The sequence below is a fragment of the Heterodontus francisci genome, chromosome 35, assembly GCF_036365525.1.
Source record: "Heterodontus francisci isolate sHetFra1 chromosome 35, sHetFra1.hap1, whole genome shotgun sequence".
NCBI classification, from domain to species: Eukaryota; Metazoa; Chordata; class Chondrichthyes; order Heterodontiformes; family Heterodontidae; genus Heterodontus; species Heterodontus francisci.
The window spans coordinates 19601033-19625069 of NC_090405.1; the positions used below are offsets into that span (position 1 = coordinate 19601033).

At 46.8% G+C, this 24037-nt stretch overlaps 1 protein-coding gene and 2 non-coding genes across 3 annotated transcripts in view; all 3 read left to right on the top strand.

Annotated features, from left to right (window-relative positions):
* Positions 1 to 24037, top strand: part of LOC137350399 (histone H2B 1/2-like) — an 86469-nt gene that overhangs the window by 7459 nt on the left and 54973 nt on the right. The window lies entirely within an intron of this gene.
* Positions 8649 to 8737, top strand: trnar-ucg (transfer RNA arginine (anticodon UCG)). Its single transcript is given in 2 exon segments — positions 8649 to 8685; positions 8702 to 8737. It is a non-coding gene; the product is annotated as a tRNA-Arg (tRNA).
* trnam-cau (transfer RNA methionine (anticodon CAU)) lies at positions 16508 to 16579 on the top strand. Its single transcript has one exon. It is a non-coding gene; the product is annotated as a tRNA-Met (tRNA).

Here is a 24037-nt window from a genome sequence, read left to right on the forward strand (position 1 = left end):
CCCCGCAAAACAGCACTGGCAAACCTCTCAGCAAGTATGTTGGTCCCGTTCCAGTTCAGGTGCAACCCGTCCAACTTGGACAGGTAGGTCCCATCTTTGCCAGAAACAGACCCAGTGGTCGAGGAAACTAAGGCCCTCCCTCCTGCACCATATCCTCAGCCAAGCATTCATCTGCTCTACCCTCTTACTCCTATACTCATTAGCAATTGGCATTGGGAGTAATCCAGAGATTACAACCTTTGAGGTCCTGCTTTTTAATCTGCTATCTAGCTCCCTAAATTCTGGTTGCAGGACCTCATCCCTCTTTCTACCTATGTCATTGGTGCCAATGTGTACCATGACCTCTGACTGTTCACCCTCCCCCTTGTCCTGCAGCCACTCTGTGACATCCTTGACCCTAGCACCAGGGAGGCAACATACCATCCTGGAGTCACGTTTTCAGCCACAGAAATGCCCATCTGTACCTCTTACGATAGAATCCCCTATCACTATAGCTCTTCTACTCCTTTTCCTCCCCTCTTGTGCAGCTGATCCACCTGTGGTGCCACAGACTTGGTTCTTGCTGCATTCCCCTGAGAAGCTATTTCCCCCAACAGTATTCAAAGTAGAAAATCTGTTAGAAAGCGAGATGGATCCAGGAGACTCCTTCACTACCTGTCTAGTTCTTCTACTCTGCATGGTGGTCACCCATTCACTTTCTGCCTGAGCAGTCTTTACCTGCGGTGTGACCACCTCCCTATATGTGCTATCCACAATGATCTCAGCCTCGCGGATGCTCCACAGTATCTCCAGCCACCACTCCAGATCCGAAACGTGGATTTCGAGTAGCTGCAGCTGGAGACACTTCCTGCACACGTGTTCGCCCTGGACACTGGAAGTGTCCCTGACTTCCCACATTGCACAGGAGGATCACTCCACATTGCTCAGCTGCCCTGCCATGACTTACCCTTAATTTATCCCCTTAAATTACCCAAAAATAAAATTATTTACACTAGGGACTTTGATTCTCCCCCAAAAAACACGACCTCCTTTATTGAAAAAACTGTAGACCTTTCCCTTTACTTTTAGTTACTTACCCAGCTATTTAGAGTAACTCCCTAACAGCAGATACTCACCAACCAATCACCTTGCAGCCTTCCTGTGACATCACTGCTCACTTTGTTTTCATACTCCGGCGTGCCTGGACTGCTCTCCGCTTCTCACCCGGAAGGTGAGTGACTGGGCCGCAATCCTCAGGCTCAATTTATCGGCTCCACTCTCGGTGTTCTCCCCACAGGTCCGCTCCTCTCCCGGAAGGTGAGTGACTGGGCCACGATCCTCAGGCTCAATGTATCGGCTCCACTGTCGGTGTTCTCCCCACAGGTCCAGACCTCTCCCGGAAGGTGAGTGACTGGGCCGCGATCCTTGGGCTCAATTTATTGGTTCTGCTCTCGGCGTTCTCCCCACAGGTCCACTCCTCTCTGCTCCGCTCCCGGAAGGAAAGTAAGTCTAGTATCTGTGACGGACAATGAGGAGAAACACAATATAAGGAGATGGTGAAATACATTTTACTCTTTAGACGATATTATTTATTATATTTCAGCTGTTCCTTGTTTCACAAATATTTTTGCGGGCTTTTCAAATTTGTGAATGGGTTTCAGCTCTGACAATTTGCCGCTGCCAATCTCCGCCCCATTTTCTCATTGCCCTTTGATGATCGGCAAAATAGCAGCTACCTGATTGGTGACATGAACCAGCCAATGAGATTCAGCAGACAGTAACCAATCAGAAGTAGCCGGACTGCATTCCTCCAGAAGGTAAAGCAGGGAAGTGCGGGAGGAATTCCTCACTCTTTGTGAAAGTATTTGTGAGATTGTGGAAATGTCTGGAAGAGGAGCAGGGGAGAGACCATGATCCTGTCTCAGGTAAGTTTTTGAGTAAAATGGCTGTAACCAATTCTGTAACTTCAGGCCAGGGAGTGTGTAACACCATTCGGGTGGCAGTGAAGGATAAGGAAGGAGATGCACCGGTTGATCGTACCTTCTTCATTAAGAAAATCCTTATTGATTGCTGTGGATTCCAAGCTGTAAACATCTTCTGCCTGCAGGACTTCCCCAGCTGTGTATATTTTGACGTGACGTCCAAGAACATGGCGGATGCATCAAGTTCCTGAAGGTGTTCAAGGAGAAGGGAAACCAGGCGCCGCTGTAGATCCTCACAATGGAGCCGCTCTTCACACTGCCATCGCAACGTGACTGGGTGGTGAGAATCCACCTCTACAACCTCCATGTTCCTGTCGTGGATGTACTCACCTTCCTCACCAGGCACGTCGAGGTGGCCGGCGGCAGCACTGATGTCAAGGACACATTTGGATTTGGACCAGCAAGCGTCAGGTCAAGGTGACCTTGAAGGTCAATGCCAACGGAGCCATCATCCATCCTCCCTCCAGCTTCACTTTCGGGGGAAGTCGAGGCTTCATGGTCTATGCGGAGCAGCCCAGAGTTTGTCGTACCTGCGGCAAATCTGGTCACGTGGCAGCTAACTGCAGCACAGTCGTCTGCAAGAACTGCAAGAAGGAAGGCCATCACACCAAGGACTGTAAACATTGTAAGTACTGCAACCTGTGAGGTGGGGCAGGCCACCTCTACAAAACCTGCCCCAAACGCTGCCTCAGTTATGCTCAGGCAGCAAGGACCAAGGAAAGACCGGGTTAAGGAACAGTGAACATGTCTGGTGCTGGGAGGGAAACAAGCAATCCTCCCCACAGCGATGAAAGTCTATCTGAGAAAGAGAAGAAAGGGGAAGCAGCTGCAACCAGAGACCCAACACCTACTCCGTGCCTGGAAACTCCTCCTCTACAGACAGAATTAATGGAGGAGGAGGCAGCAGATGGACAAACAGGTCAGTGGCAGGTGGTACAAAGGAAGACCACAAAGAAAAAACCTCCAAAAAAAGAACAGGTCACCACCCAAACCAGTAGCAAGAGGAGGCTACCGTCTGAGACAGACTACAGCAGCTCCTCCTCACTGGACGAGGAAGGGCCGGAACGATGGCACCTCCAAAAGAAGCAGCAGAACTCAAAGGAGCTGGAAGATAAAGCCCCCCAGCTCCGGGGCACTGGAAGCTGTGACACGCCCAGCGCACCCCAAACCAAAAGCATGGAACCCAAGGAGATGCTCCGTACACCCCAGCTCCGGGAGACCGAGAGCAGCGAAGTGTCCTGCGCACTCCAGCTCCAGCTCCGGAAGTCAGGAACAGTGATGTCTTTGAGGAGGGACCGAGGGGAAAGACACCAACAGCAGAGGACAACCCAAGCCTTGCTGCCTACAAGACCCGCCCCCCCACCCACCGATGTCACCCCAGTGGAACAAAACCCTCATGAATAACCATGAGGGGTTTCTGGGCTCAACGAATGTGAAACAGCTTGCGTACACTATGGGTATGCAGGAACATACTCAAGGACTGGGACTAGCAAGGACACCTGGTGTGGTGAACAACACCCAACTTTATAGTGGATATAAAGATTGCTTCGATTAACATGCATTGTGTTAAATCCACCACGTGATGTGTTTCAACCTTGGATGACTTCGCAAAGGTCAAAGCCGGCGTACTGTTTTGTCAGGAGTGTGGAATCCTGCACCGCAGCACTTACAGGCAATGGTCACGATGGTGATCCCATGGGACATCGATCTGGTCCAGGGGAAATGATTCCTGTTCCTCCGGCCTGGGGATTCTGCTGCGGGAAGGCAATTTAACTATCTCTGAAGTTAAGATGCTGGTGGGCGGTCGCCTTCTCGTAGCAGATGTAATGTACAACAATGCTCTGCTCCAGTTAAGCAACGTATATGCCCCGGTCCAATACAGCGAGCGGCTGACCATCCTCCAGCAACTCACACTGCTGCTGGCGACATCCAGGCCGGTCATTCTTGGAGGTGACTTCAACTGCATCATTGATGCAGCTGGACAATCTGGCAGTAACGACAGAAAACTGGATGCTCCGCACAGATTCTTAAAAAATGCCAAACTGCACAATGTCTTCAGCAAACCTGCAGACGGAGAGCAGCGTAGATACACCTGGTCAAGATCGGACGGGTCTGCCCGTTCCAGGATTGACTTCCTGTATGTGTCCCCTGCTTTCACGGTCAGATCCACCGACATCAAGCCGGTGTTCTTCTCCGACCACTGCCTCTTACTGGCTGACTGTCACTTACAGGATGACCAGCGGGTTGGCAGGGAGACATGGAAGCTGAATGCTACAATGCTAACCCAGAGAACATTGAGGAACTCAAAAGAGATTGAAAAAGTTGGAGAACAGTGAGACCCTCTTTGAGTATCCGGTGAACTGGTGGGAAGTGATCAAGGTGAATATCAAGACGTTCTTTATCTCCAAAGGTGTTCAGAGGGTGTGAGAGAGACAGAGGGAAATGTCCGCACTCCAGAAAAGAATGCAAAATCTGCTCCGGCTGCAGTCGATGGGGGTCGAGGTCAAGGAGGTGCTCCAAGAGGTGAAGAGCCAGCAGGCCTCGCTCTTTGCCACGGAGGCCTCCAAGATCATCTTCCGGTCCAGAGTCCGCTCCATTGAGCAGGATGAGAAGTGCTCACGTTTCTTCTTCCAAAAGGTACACAGAGAGAGCTCTGTGATCAGCAGCCTGAAGGAAGAGGATGGCTCGGTCACAACTTCGCAGTCCAACATACTAAGGATTAGCACATCCTTGAATGCTGGGCTGTAAGACGTGAAGTCTATGGACAGCACGTCCTCCCAGTCCTTCCTGTCATCGATCACAGAGGTCTGAGATGACAGCATGCAGGAGAATCTGGACAAACCGCTAACTCTGGACAAGCTGACAAAGGCCATCAAGTCTTTTGAGACGAAGAAAACTCCCGGAAGCGACGGCTTACCAGTTGAGTTGTATTCGGCCCTGTGGTACTGGGTCAGCCCAGACCTGCTGGAAGTATACGAGAGTACGCTCCTGGCTGGCAGCATGTCAGAATCCATGAGGAAAGGCATCATCACCCTCATCTACAAGTAGAAGGAGGAGAGGGCAGAAATCAGAAATTGGCGGCCCATCTCACTGCTTAATGTAGACTACAAGGTTCTGTCCAAAGTCATCGCCAGTCAAGTCAAGTCTGCTCTGGAGTTGGTGATTCACCCTGACCAGACCTGTACTGTACCCAGCAGGAAGATCTCTGATAGTGTCGTGCTACTCAGGGATACTATCGCCTCTGTACAGGTCAGGAGGGTGGACACCTGCCTCATCAGCCTGGACCAGGAGAAGGCTTTTGACAGGATATCGCACACACACATGATGGACGTTCTTTCCAAAATGGGGTTTGGGGAGGGAATGTGCAATTGGATCCAACTGCTCTACACAAACATCAGTAGCACAGTACAAAAAATTGGGTGGTAATCAGAAAGTTTCCAATCAAATCTGGAGTCAGACAGGGCTGTCCTCTTTCCCCTCCCTTGTGTGTTTGCTGTATCGAACCCTTTGCTGAGTCTATTCGGAAGGATGCGGGCATAAGAGGGGTGACAATCCCAGGCAGTGGAGTCACTCAGGTCAAAGCCTCCCTGTACATAGATGATGTTGCTGTATTCTGATCGGATCCGCTGTCCATTCGCAGACTGATGAGCATCTGCGACCAGTTCGAACTGGATTCGGGAGCCAATGTTAACCATGGCAAGAGCGAGGCCATGTTCCTTGGGAACTGGGCTGACCGATCCTTTGTCCCCTTCACTGTCAGGTCAGACTACCTGAAGGTGCTGGGGATATGGTTTGTAAGGGCCGGGACGTGCACCAAAACCTGGGAGGAGCGAGTAGCCAGGGTACAACATAAACTGAGCATGTGGGAGCAGCGATCTCTCTCTATTATGGGTAAGAACCTGGTCATCAGGTGCAAGGTGCTCACGTTGTTGCTGTATGTGACGCAGGTCTGGCCCATACCCCACTCCTGCGCTGTGGCGGTCACCCGAGCCATTTCCCGCTTTATCTGAAGACGCAAAATGGACAGGGTCCGGAGGGACACGATGTTCAAACCTCTGGATAAAGGCGAAAAAATGTACTCAACGTCGCCCTCAACCTGATGGCCACCTGAGTATGTGGCTGCATCAAGCTGTGCGTAGAGCCCCAGTATGCAAACACCAAGTGTCACTACATGCTGAGGTTCTATCTGACCCCAGTGTTGCGAAGGATGGATCTGGTCACATTGCCACGGAACGCTCCATCCAGTTGGACCGTGCCTTCGCGGAAATGTTTGTGTGGAAAAACACCTTTGACCACCAATCCATCAGGCAGTGGTCTGCACGGAATGTCCTCAAGTATATTTTTGGAAAAGTCTGGAAGAGGAAAGACCGGCGGGAAAGCTCGGTCCAAGGCCAAGTCTCGCTCCTCCCGGGCTGGACTGCAGTTCCCGGTGGGCCGTGTACACAGGCTCCTGAGAAAGGGCAACTATGCTGAGCATGTGGGTGTCGGAGCCCCGGTCTATCTGGCTGCTGTGCTCGAGTATCTAACCGCTGAAATCCTCGAGTTGGCCAGTAACGCGGCCCAGGACAATAAGAAGACCCGCAACATCCTCAGACACCTACAGCTGGCTGTCCAGAATGACGAGGAGCTCACCAAGCTGCTGGGAGGGGTGACCATCACTCAGGGCTGTGTGCTGCCTAATATCTAGGCCATGCTGCTGCCCAAGAAAACAACGTTCGCAGACCTCCAATCCTCCGGCACCTCCCCCATATTCAGTGAGGATTTGAAGATGATCCTCAGCGCATCCACTATTTCCTCCCTGGCTTCCTTTAACAACCTCAGATGCAAACCATCTGGCCCTGGTGATTTATTCATTTTGAAGGATGTCAGACTCTCTCGTACTTCCACTCTCATTATGCTTATCGTATCTAATATTTCACACTCCTCTTCTTTTCCTACAATGTCTGCATCATCCCTCTCCTTTGTGAAGGCAGAGACAAAAAACTCATTAAGAACCCCACCCACATCTTCTGGATCCACACAGAAGTAACCTTGTACATCTCTGATAGGCCATACCCTTTCCTTAGTTATCCTCTTGCTCTTAATGGACTGATAAAACATCTTTGGGTTTCCTTCACGTAGTTGTATCCAGTCCACATCCACCAAATCACCTCTCAGTTTTGTAAAATTTGCCTTCCCCCAATTTCGAACTTTTACTTTTCGAGCTGCCCTGCCATTACTTAGCTTTACAAACTCATTATTGCTCGTGTAATAAGTGTAATAAGTAGAATTATTTACCAGTTACTCACCGATCAGCTTCTTCCCCTGTATCATGGAGGCTGAAAAGGCAGAAAAGAAAAGAGAGACCAAAGAGCACCTCCTTCCCCTAGTCAGTGAAGTCCCTCACACATCAACTCACAGCTTTACACTCTGTCCAAACAGCACTTTCTAATTAGTAATTATTCATAAATTACACTAACTAAAACATTAGTAACCTGACAAGGTAGCTATTTGAGGGTTTTTAAACAAAGAGCTTTTTTCCCTCTCCTGATTTCAGGCCCCACTCTGGACACTTGCTTTTGATTCCAGGACACTGAGGGCAGGGTGCTGCCGAATATCCAGGCCGTGTTGCTGCCCAAGAAAACCAGCGCTCCGGGCACCAAAACCAAGTCAATCTGCCAGGATTTTATCAAATATCCAAAGGCTCTTTTCAGATCCACCCACAGTATCTGAAAGGGCTGATTACTGTCTGAAGTCTGCTGTACCCACACCTCTGTCTATCCCTCTTCATCTAGAACAACCAGTGTTATCTTCCATTCCTTTCACCATCATGTGTTTAACTCGCTTCTCCTTATAGACAGTCAGATATCAATGTAATAATGAAATGATCTGTGTCAGTGCTGGCCATTTCCCTGTCCTGATTTCAGACCCCACTCTGGACACTTGTTTCCCATTCCAGGACCTTCTTGTATTAATATTCAGCACCACCTGTCAGTCAGAAACTTGTCTCAATTAACCGATCCTTTTACTGAACTTCCAACTGCTGCTGTCTATTTCTCGAGGGAAAGAGCTGCTCACTGTATAAGGATGTGAGGGGAATGTAACCCGGCTGCTGGTGAGAAGGTCCCGTCTTCTCAATCAAAAGCCTTTTATTTTACTTCAGTGATTCCCAGATTCCCAGCTGGTCCGTTGAGGATTTTGTTTTCACAGAAATAACTTGTTAAATACAAATCTGATTCCAACATGTCAGTAACAGGACAGAATGGGAACCTTTTAAAAGGATGAAGCAACTATTTCAGTGGCTTCTCACTGTCCCCCTGAAGCCTGTGTGAAGGGGAATTACCAATAGTCTGTAATTTATTACTTCCACACTGAGTTTGAGTTATTTGTCGTGTGAAAGATTGCTGAACGGAGTCTTTTACTGTCAGTTACGGATAAGAAGTTGACAAAAATTGGCAAAATAAAGCTGTTCATAAAATAGCACCAGCAATTTGAGTCGGTAAAAGCAAAATTGTGTTTTAAAAGTTTATTTAAACCGCTACGGGAAAATAGATTTTTATGTACTTTTCCAGTCGATCACTTCTTTTCCAAAGTGAAATTGGCGGCTTTCACAAATTCAAATATTCTGCCAGGTTGACAGGTTCAACCAATGATTTGCTGTATTTTGTGCTTCGAGATTCTCTGATTGAATCATTCCTGTGAGTTAATGGCCGTGTGGCCTAATGGATAAGGCGTCTGACTTCGGTATATTCTATGATGTTATCAGAAGATTGCAGGTTCGAGTGCTGCCACGGTCATTTTGACCCAAAGGGATTATGCAGGGCTTTGGGGAACGAGTCGGGGACTGAACAGATTGGAAACCCGACATGGACTTAATGGGGCGAATGGCCTCCTCATGTTCTGTCACTGACTTTATGAGAAGAGGGTGACCAATCAGAAGTGGGCTGGGGTTACAGCGGGCTCAAACTGCAGGAATTCCAGGTCCCTGAATGACTGAGCTGAAACTGATCAGTTTCACAAACCCTGTCAGTTTCACTGCAGGAAACACCGTCTCGGGGGAAATAACATCACAAATAATTCCATTTGACTAATTATTCAGTTATAAAACAATGGGCAGATGTGACGGTGCGATGTTACTTTTCACTGTGAGGGGAGAATCCGCCATCTGGGTAAATCAGCAACTTTATAACATCGTCTGTACGTTTGGAAAAGAAACGATGAAAACTCTCCCCATAACCCTGGTGTGGTGGAAAGGCTCAATTCAGAGATTGGAATATAACGAGAGCACAACATAAATCATTAACTGATATTTCCGGCATAAAACACACCCCAGCTCCTGTTCCCATGTCACTGCTGTCCCTATGAGGCGGTGGGTGACTCTGAAAAGAGACTTTGTTTTGTGTTTCTGCAGGAAAACCACAAAGATCCTCCCAGGCAGTGAAACTCATCTTCCCAGAATCTCCATACCAGATTGAAACAGAAAACACAAAGACAGTGAAAAAGTTCCAGAGAGTTACTGAGCATTAAAACCAATGAAATAAACCAATTCTAGAGAGATGTTGGTGCAGCTTTTTCAGAGAGATTGTGGGTGGCTCTTAAAAGAGCCGTTGTGTTTCGAGTGTTTTCACTACATGGTGGAGTTTTACTTGGAGTTGATGTACTTGGTCACTCACTTTGTCCCTTCTCACATTCCGAGCGCTTTGTTGGGTGGAAATATTTATTCAGGCAGTTTCAACAGCTCAGAGCCGACATTGAGTCAGAAACCAGAAATGGGAGTACGGGACACAGACAAGGAATTGAGGCTGAACCTTTCTAAATCTCACTGGTTATAGGCCTCAGCTAGAGCATCGTGTCTAATTCCATGCTCCACACTTTAGCAGGAATGTCAAGGCCTTAGAGAGGGTGCAGAGGAGATTTGCTAGAATGTATCAGAGATGCAGGAATTCAGCTAATGTGGAAAGAATAGGGGTCTGGGGTGTGTGAAGCTGGGGTCCTTCTTCTTAGAGCAGAGATGTTAATGGGGCAGTTAATAGTTGTGTTCAACATTGTGAAGAGTTTTTATAAGAATAAAGAAGTTTGACTACAATTAGACAGAGCCTCGGTGAGATCACACCTGGAGCACTGTGTACAGTTTTGGCCCCCTTATCTAAGGAAGGATATACTTGCCTTAAAGGAAGTGTATCAAAGTGTCACTCGATTGCTTCCTGGGATGAGGGGATTGTCCGATGAGAAGAGATTGAATAGACGAGGCCGATATTCCTCAGAATTTAGAAGAGTGAGAGGTAATCTTACTGGCACCTAAAAATCTTAAGGGATTTAACAGGGTAAATGCTGGGAGGATGTTTCCTCTGGCTGGGGAATCTAGAACTAGGGATCACAGTCTCAGTATAAATGGCTCAATCATTTAGGACTGAGAAGAGGAGAATTTTTTTTCACTCAAAGTATTGTGAATCTTTGGAATTCTCTACACGCAGTGGTTAGCACCGCAGCCTCACAGCTCCAGTGACCTCGGTTCCGTTCAGGGTATTGCCTGTGCGAAGTTTGCAAGTTCTCTCTGTGACCACGTGGGTTTCCGCCGGGTGCTCCAGTTTCCTCCCACAGCCAAAGACTTGCAGGTTGATAGGTAAATTGACCATTGTAAATTGCCCCTAGTGTAGATAGGTGGTAGGAGAATGGTGGGAATGTGGTAGGGAATATGGGATGAATGTGGGATTAGTATAAATGGGTGGTTGTTGGTCGGCACAGACTCAGTGGGCCGAAGGGCCTTTTTGAGTGCTGTATCTCTCTGTGACTGTAGAGATGGAAATGCTCAATCATTGGGTATATCCAAGAGAGAGATCGATAGGTTTTTGGATACTAAGGGAATCAAGGGATCTGTGCTAGTGTGGTCAGATGGAGTTGATGTAGGAGATCAGCTGTGATCTGATTGAATGGCAGAGCTATTTCGATGGGCCGAATGGCCTACTCCTATTTTTTATGTAAAGTTCCATTCCTCTCAGGGAATATTTTATTTTCAAACAGAGAAATACTGCACACACTGTAAATCTGAATAATAACAGAAGATTCTGGAAACACTCAGCAGTTCCAGCAGTATCTGTGGAGAGAGGAAGGTAGGAGCAATGTTTCAGGTCTATAGAAGGGTCACAGAACTGGACCATTAACCCGAGCTTCTCTTCGCCACAGTTGTTTCCGGACTGGCTGAGTGTTTTCAGTATTTTAGGCTTTTTCTTTCTGTATTTCATCCTTTTCCCATTTGACTATTTGCTGTGAAACTTTCAGCGTTGTGCTCAGTTCTTTGTGTCGTTGTGTTTTCTTTATTTGAAGTAATGTAAATAGTATCCTGAAATGAATTTGCCAAATGGTTGGGCAAATTGTTACAACCAGTTTTTGAGCAAGTTCTCCACATGCACAGTGAAGGATTCCTTCACATTTGTGAAGACCATACAGGACTTGCATATCGATAGCAATGCCGTGTCCATGTGTCATTTGACATTGCTAGCCTATTCACCAATGTACCACTTCAGGAAGCCATAGATATTTGCACTGCAGTGCTATATCATGGTGATCTAGACCCGTCACCATTGTGTGAATCAGTATTCATTGAACTTATGAACTCGGCAACTTGCACAGTTGAGTTCAGTTTTATTGACACCATGTTTCGCTGGTGTTGCCATGGGATCCCCTCTCGGCCCAGCTCTCACAAACATCTTTGTTGGATTCCATGACAAAACTGTTTTTAAGGGAATGACACCTAACCTCCGACCTCTTGCATATTTCCAATATGTAGATGATACGTTTGCTATATTTGAATCCGCAGCTGCATGAAATAACATCCTTGCACGTCTTCATGGGCTCCATCCTACACTCAAATTCACCATTGGAATGGAGCAGTCAAATGAGCTCCCTTTCCTTGATGTACTGGTTGAGAAATCTGCTAAGGGGTTTTCCACCACAGTCTACCGCAAACCTACCTTCACTGGTCAATACACGCGTTGGGATTCTTACAGTTCCACGCGCTATAAGATTGGTCTTATCGACAACCTCATAAATAGGGCTGAGTCATTTGCTCACCATGCAGGCTTGATGCTGAAATAGGGCGAATCAAAGACATCCTGCATTACAATGGCTACACTGATCAGATCATTTCTCACTGTATATCGCACAAACTTATAAATGGGCTGAAGGCCGTCATTTTGAGCCCTGAAAAGTGCCCAGTCTCCCTCAAATTACCCTGGAAGGGTAATTTATCCCCAGTATTTGAGTAACAGGTGAAGCGAGCTGTTTCCTGCTGTTACTATGCAGGAGCAACAAGTGTGGTGGTCGCCACTAACAGGATGCTGCTGTCAAGCAAAAGAGACGTCCTGCCTATCACACAAATAAGTAACGTGATATATGAATTTCAATACCAGTGTGATGCTAGGTTTCTAGACCGTACATCCCAAAACTGGCGGATTGTATCAAATAACATGTCCCTTCCGCTGTTCGCAATGGGCCCTACCCAACCAACCCGTGCTTGCAAAACTCAAAACACAGTATCCAACATGAGATGTGATTCCACAATAGGACAACATTTGCTAAATAATTCTCAGTGTGCTAAGAATTACGTTGACAACCGATTTAAGACTGTCAGTAGGGCTCGCAGTGTGGTGCACTGGTGTGCACTGTAAGCTACATATATTAATACACAGGGCCCTGTTCTTTGCAGACAGAAAGAACATGCACACATGTTGTGCCAGTTTCAGCTAAACAAAATAAGTGACAGCCATTCACTGGCTCATTCCACAGGGCAATGCCTTGACCAATCAGAGTCAAGCTGCCTGGTTTAAATTACAAACAAAGCTGGGCAGTTATCTGTCAGTTACCATAAACTGATGCATTCTGAATGGCAATGCCTCGCCCAATCAGAGTTCACTTGTCAACCAATCAGCACTCTCTTCTCATACAGAAGAAAGTTGTTGTTTTCCCTTAAATTGGTATTCTTGCGGATTGCCCTGCTGAGTGCAAGACGAAAACAACTGGCTACCAAAGTTTGGACAACATGTCACTATTTTCACGAAATGATTACTTTTATTTTTAATATAAAAATATAAAGCAATATGAGTGTAATATTTACAGACAAATTCTATTACCTCACATTGCCTGATTCTTTCACACTGACAGACTATGTGCACTACTGTCCCGATTTTGCAGTTCTCACTTCCAGTTAGCAAATGTCAGCAATCTGTGATACAGTGCAGTTTACAGACCAGACCGTCAATCACAACATGCAATAATTGTTCAGCTTATGTTGGACTGGTGGGATTTAGAAATACTAGGAACTGAGATGAGCTGTTATTGTATTTAATTATTTGTTTCATGGGATGTGGACGTCGCCAGCCAGGCCAGCATTTATTGTCCATCCCTAATTGCCCATGAGAAGGTGGTGGTGAGCTTCCTTCTTGAACCACTGCAGTCCATGTGGGGTAGGTACACCCACAGTGCTATTAGGAAGGGAGTTCCAGGATTTTTACGCAGCGACAGTGAAGGAATGGCGATATAGTTCCAAGTCAGGATGATGTGTGGCTTGGAGGAGAACTTTCAGGTGGTGGTATTCCCATGCATCTGCTGTCCTTCTCCTTCTAGGCAGTAGAGGATGCAGGTTTGGAAGGTGCTGCCTGAGTAGCTTTGGTGCATTGTTGCAGTGCATCTTGTAGATGGTACACACTGCTGCCACTGTACGTCAGTGGTGAAGGGAGTGAATGTTGTGGACGGGGTGCCAATCAAGCGTGTTGCTTTGTCCTGGATGGTGTCGAGCTTCTTGAATGTTGTTGGAGCTGCACCCATCCAGGCAAGTGGATAGCATTCCATCACACTCCAGACTTGTGCCTTGTAAATGGTGGACAGGCTTGGGGAGTCAGGAGGTGAGTTACTCACCGCATGCTTCCTACCCTCTGACCAGCTCATGTAGTCACACTATTTATAAGGCTACTCCAGTTCAGTTTCTGGTCAATGGGAACCCCCAGGAAGTTGATAATGGGGGATTCAGCGATCGTAATGCCGTTGAATGTCAATGGGAGATCGTTAGATTCTCTCTTGTTCGAGATGGTCATTGCCTGGCACTTGTGTGGCGCAAATGTTACTTGCCACTTATCAGCCCAAGCCTGGATATTGTCCAGGTCTTGCTGCATTTCTACATAGACTGCTTCAGTATCTGAGGAGTCGCGAATGGTGCTAAATTTTGCAATCATCAGCAAACATCCCCACTTCTGACCTTATGATTGAAGGAAGGTCACTGATGAAGTAGTGAAGAAGGTTGAGCCGAGGATACTACCCTGAGGAACTCCAGCAGTGATGTCCTGGAGCTGAGATGATTGACCTCCAACAATCACAACCATTTTCCTTTGTGCTAGGTACGATTCCAATCAGTGGAGAGTTTTCCTCTTGATTCCCATTGACTCCAGTTTTACTCTGGCTCCTTGATGCCATACTCAGTCAAATGCTACCTTGATGTCAAGGGCAGACACTCTCACCTCACCTCTTGAGTTCAGCTCTTTTGTCCTTGTTTGAACCAAGGCTGTAATGAGGTCAGGAGCTGAATGGCCCTGGCGGAAAGCAACTGAACGTCATTGAACAGGTTATTGCAAAGCAAGTGCCACTTGATAGCACAGTCGATGACATCTTCCATCACTATACTGATGATTGAGAGTAGACTGATGAGGCAGCAATTGGCTGGGTTGGATTTGTCCTGCTATTTGTGTACAGGACATACCTGGGCAATTTTCCACATTGCCGGGTAGATGCCAGTGTTGTAGCTGTACTGGAACAGCTTGGCTAGGGGCGCGGCAAGTTCTGGAGCACAGGTCTTCAGGACTATTGCCGGAATATTGTCAGGCCCTGTAGCCTTTGCTGTATCCAGTGCCTTCAGTCGTTTCTTGATATCACGTGGAGTGAATCGAATTGGCTGAAGACTGGCATCTGTGATGCTGGGGACTTCAGAAGGAGGCCGAGATGGATCATCAACCCGGCACTTCTGGCTGAAGATTGTTTCAAATTCTTCATCCTTGTCTTTTGCACTGATGTGCTGGGCTCCCCCATCATTGAGGCTGGGGATATTTGTGGAGCCACCTCCTCCTGTTGGTTGTTTAATTGTCCACCACCATTCATCATTGGATGTGGCAGGGTGTAGATCTGATCCGTTAGTTGTGGGATCACTTAGCCCTGTCTATTACATGCTGCTTCTGCTGTTTGGCATGAAAGTAGTCCTGGGCTGTAGCTTCATCAGGCTGACGCCTCATTTCAAGGTATGCCTGGTGCTGCTCCTGGCATGCCCTCCTGCACTCTTCATTGAATTAGGGTTGGTCCCCAGCTTGTTGGTAATGTTAGAGTGGGGGAATATGCCGGGCCATGAGGTTATAGAATGTGGTTGCCTGCAATTCTGCTGCTGCTCATGGTCCACAGCACTTCATGGATGCCCAGTTATACATTGCTAGATCTGTTCAAAATCTATCCCATTTAGCACTGTGGTAGTGGCACACAGCACGATAGAGTGTATCCTCAATGTGAAGACGGGACATCATCTCCACAAGGACTGTACAGTGGTCACTCCTACCAATACTGTCATGGACTGATGCATCTGCGGCAGGCAGATTGGTGAGGATGAGGTCAAGTATATTTTTCCCTCTTGTTAGTTCCCTCACCACCTACTGCAGACCCAATCGAGCACCTATGTCCGTTAGGACTCGGCCAGCATGGTCAGTAGTGGTGCTACCGAGCCACTCACGGTGATGGACATTGAAACCTCCCAGCCAGACTACATTCTGGACCCTTGCCACCCTCAGTGCTCCCTCCAAGTGGTGTTCATCAGTCTCTCGCTGTCTCTTATAATAAAAACAAGAAATGCTGGAACCACTCAGCAGGTCTGGCAGCATCTGTGGAAAGAGAAACAGAGTTAATGTTTCGGGTCAGTGACCCTTCATCGTTCCGATGAAGGGTCACTGACCCGAAACGTTAACTCTTCGTTCCGATGAAGGGTCACTGACCCGAAACGTTAACTCTTCGTTCCGATGAAGGGTCACTGACCCGAAACGTTAACTCTGCTTCTCTTTCCACAGATGCTGCCAGACCTGCTGAGTGGTTCCAGCATTTCTTGTTTATATTTCAGATTTCCAGCATCCGCAGTATTTTGCTTTTATCTCGCTGTCTCTTGCTGGTTTGCTCAGTACCTTTCTCTGTCTGTTCATTTCTGAGTCCTGATAATCTCTTCCTGGTTTTCTGTGTGTCTTTCTCTGTCTGTTCCTTTCTGGGTGCTGATAATATCTTCCTGGTTTTCTGTGTGTCTTTCTCTGTCTGTTCATTTCTGGGTCCTGATAATATCTTCCTGGTTTTCTGTGTGTCTTTCTCTGTCTCCCTCATTGTCGGTGCTGTTACTCAGTGTCCTTGTGTCATTGTGCAGTGAGGGTGAGTCCGTCAGCACGTGTGTTGCTGAGTCCGGGATTCTTGAGAAATCCGACTCCAATCCTATTTTTATAAAAACATTGGGGAAATGAACATATTTCACTAACAGGCAGCTAAAATTTAAACTAACAGTTAGCAGAGTGGCGCAGCGGAAGCGTGCTGGGCCCATAACCCAGAGGTCGATGGATCGAAACCATTCTCTGCTATTTATGTTTGGTAATAACACAAACAGTTCACTTTCAATACATCAAGTATTTACCCATAATAACAAGATGCTTCCAAAGGCACTCTATTGCAATCAGCTTCTTCTTTCTAGTGAACACGAACACAAGCTGCAAACACGGACCAGCCGAGTCTCTCCCACTTTGTCAACCCCTTCCTGCAGAGCCTCCTCTCCACCACCAGATGGTGATGTTGGCCACAATAAAACCAGGACAAATGGTCACAGTGAGGAGACGGTCAGTAACAGAAAATAAAACAATAACAGGGAAAACCTTTACACAACAGGGTACATCTTTACACACCAGGAAATACCTTCAGATAACAGGGAGAACACAATCATACAAATGCCTTGTTTCTCCATCTCAGTCTCGTTGCCTCTCTCTCTGTCCCTCACTTTTGCTTCCTCACAGTCTATTCTTGGTTTTCTGTGTGTTTTTCTCTCTGTCCCGTTGTCGATGGTGTTACTCAGCGTCCTTGTAACATTGTGTAGCCAGGCTGAGCCTCCCAACACCTGTGTTGCTGTAATAAAAACAGAAAATGCTGGAAATGCTCAGTAGGTCTGTCAGCATCTGTGCAGAGAGAAACAGTTAACAGTTCAGGTCTGTTTCCTTAGCTCACATTAACTTTGTTCTCTCTCCACAGATGCTGCCAGACCTGCTGATTATTTCAAGCATTTTCTGTTTATGTTTCAGATTTCCAGCATCCGCAGTATTTTGCTTTTGTACGTGTGTTGCTATGTCTGGGTCTGTTTGAGTGCAATGCTATTGCTTTATAAACAGCGTTGAAACAAACATTTATCTCGTTAACACACAGCACTAATACACAGCTGGATATAAACAGCAGCCTGCAGCAGAGGGCGCAGTGGAAGTTTATTAACACAAATAATTCACCAACACAATATTTACTGCTATCCCCAATCACACCACACTTCAACTTAACACGTTTTACTCTTTATTTACATCAACTTCTTCCTTCCAGTAAACACTTCAATTTGGAACACAGCTTCCAAATCACCTTTATTCACAAACCCGAACACACACCAGCCCAGACTTTCCCCTTTCTGTCAACCCATTCCTGCATCACTGCCTCTCCACCAACAGTTGTCGCTAGAATCATACAATCATAGAATGGCTACAGCACAGAAGGAGGCCATTCAGCCTGTCGAACCCGTGCTGGCTCTCTGTTAGAGCAACTCACCTCATTTCACTCCCTAGTCAGTTCAATTTTGGAGGTGGGAAAACTTCTCGAAAGAATAATTCGTGACAAAATTAATAATCCCATGGACAAATGTGGGTTAATTCAAGAAAGCCAGCATGGATATCTTAAGGGAAAAATCATGTTTAACTGTCCTGCTGTAGTTTTTTGATGAGGTAACAGAGAGGGTTGATGAGGGCAATGCTGTTGATGTGGTGCACATGGACTTTCAAAAGGTCTGGCAGCATCTGAAAGGTCACTGACCTGAAACGTTAACTTTGCTTCTCTCTGTACAGATGCTGCCTGACCTGCTGAGTATTTCCAGCATTTCTTGTTTTCATTATGGCACAGAGTTCCCTTTTCAAACTTACAGAATTAACTACAATAATGTAGATTAGATTAGAGATACAGCACTGAAACAGGCCCTTCGGCCCACCGAGTCTGTGCCGAACATCAACCACCCATTTATACTAATCCTACACGAATCCCACATTCCTACCAAACATCCCCTCCTGTCCCTATATTTCCCTACCACCTACCTATACTAGTGACAATTTATAATGGCCAATTTACCTATCAACCTGCAAGTCTTTTGGCTTGTGGGAGGAAACCTGAGCACCCGGAGAAAACCCACGCAGACACAGGGAGAACTTGCAAACTCCACACAGGCAGTACCCAGAATCGAACCCAGGTCCCTAGAGCTGTGAGGCTGCGGTGCTAACCACTGCGCCACTGTGCCGCCTTAATGTACTCTGAGATTCAAGTGAAATATCAGCCCAATATTTACACACATTATGAGTTTATAAGTTTCAGTATTAATTCCCATAGTGCATCCTGACATATACATTAGATATAACATAACATAAGAACAGAAGAAATAGGAACAGGAGTAGGCCATTCGGCCCCTCAAGCCTGCCCTGCCATTCAGTAAGATCATGGCTGATCTGCTCCAGACCTCAACTCCTCTTTCATGCCAGCTCTTCATTGCCCTCAACTCTCCAATATTTCAAAAATCTATTTACATCCTCTTTAAATACTTTCAGTGATATCGCCTCCAATACTGTCTGGGGTAGAGAATTCCAGACATTCACTACCCTCTGAGAGAAGAAATTCCTTTGCATCTCAGTTTTAAATGAGTGTCCCCTTATTCTGTAACTATGTCGCCTAGTTTGAGATTCCCCCACTAGTGGAAACATTTTCTCAACATCTACCCTGTTAATAAAAACAAGAAATGCTGGAAATACTCAGCAGGTCTGGCAGCATCTGTAAAGAGAGAAGCAGAGTTAATGTTTCAGGTCAGAGACCCTTCTTCACCCTGTTAAGCACCCTCAGAATCTTGTTCGTTTCAAAAAGATCACCCCTCATTCTTCTGAACACGAATGAATAACCTGTTTAGCCGTTCTTGATAAGTCAACCCCTTCATCCCAGGAATCAGCTGAGTGAATCTCTTTTGAACTCCTCCAATGCCAGTACATCCTTTCTTAAGTCTAAATCTCAAGTGCGATATCAGATTGAGAGAATCTGAAAGATAGTATAACCTGAGATACAAACTGAGAATTCAGTTTAAAATTCCCCCGGATTGTGAAACTAAAAGATACAATAGCAATTTAATTTGTATAGACTGTGCTTTGGATCACATTCCAGCCCTCATACAGTATCAGACTGGAAGATACTGTAGCAATTCCATTAGTGCAGACTCAGCTCTACATTACAGAGCAGGGAACATATTTAAACAACCGGGGACACTTTTACACAAGACAGATCATATTTACACAACTGAGAAGATCTTTACCCAACAGGGAACCATTTTACACAATAACAGAGAACATCTTTACACAACAGCGAATATAGTTACACAACAGAGAACATATTACACAGCAGGAAATATCTTTAAAAGAACACAGGGAACATCTTTACACAACAGAGAACACAATTACATAAATCATCAGTCTTTCGCTGTCTCTTGCTGGTTTGCTCAGTACCTTTCTCTGTCTGTTCCCTTCTGGGTCCGAATGATCTCTACCCGGTTTTCTGTGTGTCTTTCTCTGTCTGTTCCTTTCTGGGTCCTGATAATCTCTTCCTGGTTTTCTGTGTGTCTTTCTCTGCCTGCCTCATTGTCGGTGCTGTTACTCTGTGTCCTTGTGTCATTGTGCAGTGAGGGTGAGTCCGTCAGCACGTGTGTTGCTGAGTCCGGGATTCTTGAGAAATCCGACTCCAATCCTATTTTGATAAAAACATTGGGGAAATGAACATATTTCACTAACGGGCAGCTAAAATTTAAAACAGTAGTTAGCAGAGTGGCGCAGCAGAAGCGTGCTGGACCCATAACCCAGAGGTCGATGGATTGAAACCATTCTCTACTATTTATGTTTGGTAGTAACACAAACAGTTCACTTTCAAAACATCAAGTGTTTCCCCATAATAACAAGATGCGCTCGATTGCAATCAGCTTTTTCCTTCGAGTGAACACATCAATCAGTAACAAATCACTTTTGCTCACACGAACACAAGCTGCAAACACGGACCAGCCGAGTCTTTCCCACTTTGTCAACCCCTTCCTGCAGAGCCTCCTCTCCACCACCAGATGGTGATGTTGGCCACAATAAAACCAGGACAAATGGTCACAGTGAGGAGACGGTCAGTAACAGAAAATAAAACAATAACAGGGAAAACCTTTACACAACAACAGGGTACATCTTTACACAACAGAAAACATATTTACACAACAGGAAATACAGTTACACAACAGGGAGAACACAATCATACAAATGCCTTGTTTCTCCATCTCAGTTTCGTTGTCTGTCTCTCTCTCTCCGTTCCTCACTTTTGCTTCCTCACAGTCTATTAGTTTTCTGTGTGTTTTTCTCTCTGTCCCGTTGTCGATGGTGTCACTCAACGTCATTGTAACATTGCGTAGCCAGACTGAGCCTCCCAACACCTGTGTTATAGAACATAGAACATAGAACAGTACAGCACAGTACAGGCCCTTCGGCCCACAATGTTGTGCCGAACCTTTAACCTACTCTGAGATCAAAACTACCTACATACCCTTCATTCTACTATCATCCATGTACCTATCCAAGAGACGCTTAAATGTCCCTAATGTATCTGCTTCTACTACCACCACTGGCAGTGCATTCCACGCACCCACCACTCTCTGTGTAAAGAACCGACCTCTGACATCTCCCCGAAACCTTCCTCCATCACCTTAAAATTATGCCCCCTGGTGATAGCCCTTTCCACCCTGGGAAAAAGTCTCTGGCTATCCACTCTATCTATGCCTCTCATCATCTTGTACCCCTCTATCAAGTCACCTCTCATCCTTCTTCGTTCCAATGAGAAAAGTCCCAGCTCCCTCAATCTTTCTTTGTAAGACATGCCCTCCAGTCCAGGCAGCATCCTGATAAATCTCCTCTGCACCCTCTCTAAAGCTTCCACATCCTTCCTATAATGAGACGACCAGAACTGAACACAATATTCCACGTGTGGTCTAACCAGGGCTTTATAGAGCTGCAGCATAACCTCGCGGCTCTTAAACTCAATCCCCCTGTTAATGAAAGCTAACACACCATACGCCTTCTTAACAACCCTATCAATTTGGGTGGCAACTTTGAGCGATCTATGGACATGGGCCCCAAGATCCCTCTGTTCCTCCACACTACCAAGAATCCTGTCTTTTAGCCTGTATTCTGCATTCAAATTCGACCTTCCAAAATGAATCACTTCACACTTTTCCAGGTTGAACTCCATCTGCCACTTCTCAGCCCAGCTCTGCATCCTGTCAATGTCCCGTTGCAACCTACAACAGCCTTCCACACTATCCACAACTCCAGCAACCTTCGTGTCATCGGCAAACTTGCTAACCCAGACTTCCACTTCCTCATCCAAGTCATTTATAAAAATCACAAAGAGCAGAGGTCCCAGAACAGATCCCTGCGGAACACCACTGGTCACCGAGCTCCAGGCTGAATACTTTCCATCTACTACCACCCTCTGTCTTCTATGGGCCAGCCAATTCTGTATCCAGACAGCCAACTTTCCCTGTATCCCATGCCTCCTTACTTTCTGAATGAGCCTACCATGGGGAACCTTATCAAACGCCTTGCTGAAATCCATATACACCACATCCACTGCTCTTCCTTCATCAATGTGTTTTGTCACATCTTCAAAGAATTCAATAAGGCTTGTGAGGCATGACCTGCCCCTCACAAAGCCATGCTGACTGTCTCTAATCAAACTATGCTTTTCCAACTAATCATAAATCCTGTCTCTCAGAATCCTCTCCAATAATTTTTCCACTACCTACGTAAGACTGACTGGTCTGTAATTCCCAGGGTTATCCCTATTCCCTTTCTTGAACAAGGGAATAACATTTGCCACCCTCCAATCATCTGGTACTACTCCAGTGGACAGTGAGGACGCAAAGATCATCGCCAAAGGCGCGGCAATCTCTTCCCTCGCTTCCCGTAATATCCTTGGGTATATCCCGTCTGGCCCCAGGGACTTATCTGTCCTCATGTCTTTCAAATTTTCCAGCACATCCTCCCTCTTAACATCAACCTGTTCGAGCATATCAGCCTGTTTCACGCTGTCCTCACAAACGACCAGGTCCCTCTCACTAGTGAATACTGAAGCAAAGTATTCATTTAGGACCTCCCCTACCTCCTCCGACTCCAGGCACAAGTTCCCTCCACTATCCTTGATCGGCCCTACCCTCACTCTGGCCATCCTCTTGTTCCTCACATAAGTGTAGAACGCATTGGGATTTTCCTTAATCCTACCCGCCAAGACTTTTTCATGTCCCCTTCTAGCTCTCCTAAGTCCATTCTTCAGTTCCTTCCTGGCTACCTTGTAACCCTCTAGAGCCCTGTCTGATCCTTGCTTCCTCAACCTTAAGTAAGCTTCCTTCTTCCTCTTGACTAGCTGTTCCACATTTCTTGTCATCCAAGGTTCCTTCACCCTACCATCCCTTCCTTGCCTCATCGGGACAAACCTATCCAGCAGTCGCAGCAAGTGCTCCCAAAACAACCTCCACATTTCTGTCGTGCATTTCCCTGAGAACATCTGTTCCCAATTTATGCACCCCAGTTCCTGCCTAATAGCATTGTAATTCCCCCTCCCCCAATTAAATATTTTCCCATCCCATCCGCTCCTGTCCCTCTCCATGACTATAGTAAAGGTCAGGGAGTTGTGATCACTATCACCGAAATGTTCTCCCACCGAGAGATCTGCCACCTGGCCTGGTTCGTTGCCAAGCACCAAATCCAACATAGCCTCCCCTCCAGTCAGCCTATCTACCATGTTCAAATCTCTGGACAAGGGCGGGAAAAATGTACCCAACGTGGCCCTCATCCTGATGACCACCTTCGTGTGCGGCTGCATCAAGCTGTGTGTAGATCCCCAGTACGCAATCTCCAAGTGTCACTACGTGCTGAGGTTCTATCTGTCCCCGGTGTTGCGAAGGATGTGCCTGGTCACATTGCCGCGGAACACTCCATGCAGTTGGGCGGTGCCGTACCACCTATCCTTCGTGGAGCAGTTTCTGCGGGAAAACACCTTTGACCACCGGTCCATCAGGCAGTGGTCTGCACGGAATGTCCTCAAGGCCCTACGGGAAAAGGAAACGGTGGATCCTGTCGGATGGTTCCCGGAGCAGACCGTCAAAGTCATTTGGCGGAAAGCCTCATCACCAGAACTTTCAAACAAGCACCAAGACGTAGCTTGGCTGGTGGTGAGAAGGGCCCTCCCCGTCAGATCCTTCATGCACACCCGAAGTCTCGCCCCCTCCGCACAGTGCCCCCGCGTTGGCTGTGGTGGGGAAGAGACGGTCGCACACCTCCTCCTGGAATGTGCCTTTGCAAAGCAGGTGTGGAAAGAGATGCAGTGGTTTTTGTCAAGGTTCATCCCAAGCAGCTCTGTAACACAGGAGTCTGTGCTCTACGGGCTGTTCCCAGGGACGCACACCGAGACAAACATCAACTGCTGCTGGAGGACTATCAATTCGGTGAAAGATGCCCTTTGGTCTGCCCGAAACTTGCTGGTCTTCCAGCGCAAAGAGTTGTCCACCACCGAATGTTGCAGACTGGCACATTCCAAGGTCCAGGACTACGTGCTGAGGGACGCACTAAAGCTTGGGGCAGCCGCAGCAAAGGCTCAATGGGGAAAGACCACAGTGTAAGGTTCCCCCACCAAGCTGGACTGAGGGGCTGGATCCATGGGAAACCCCTCGAACTGTATCGTTAATATTC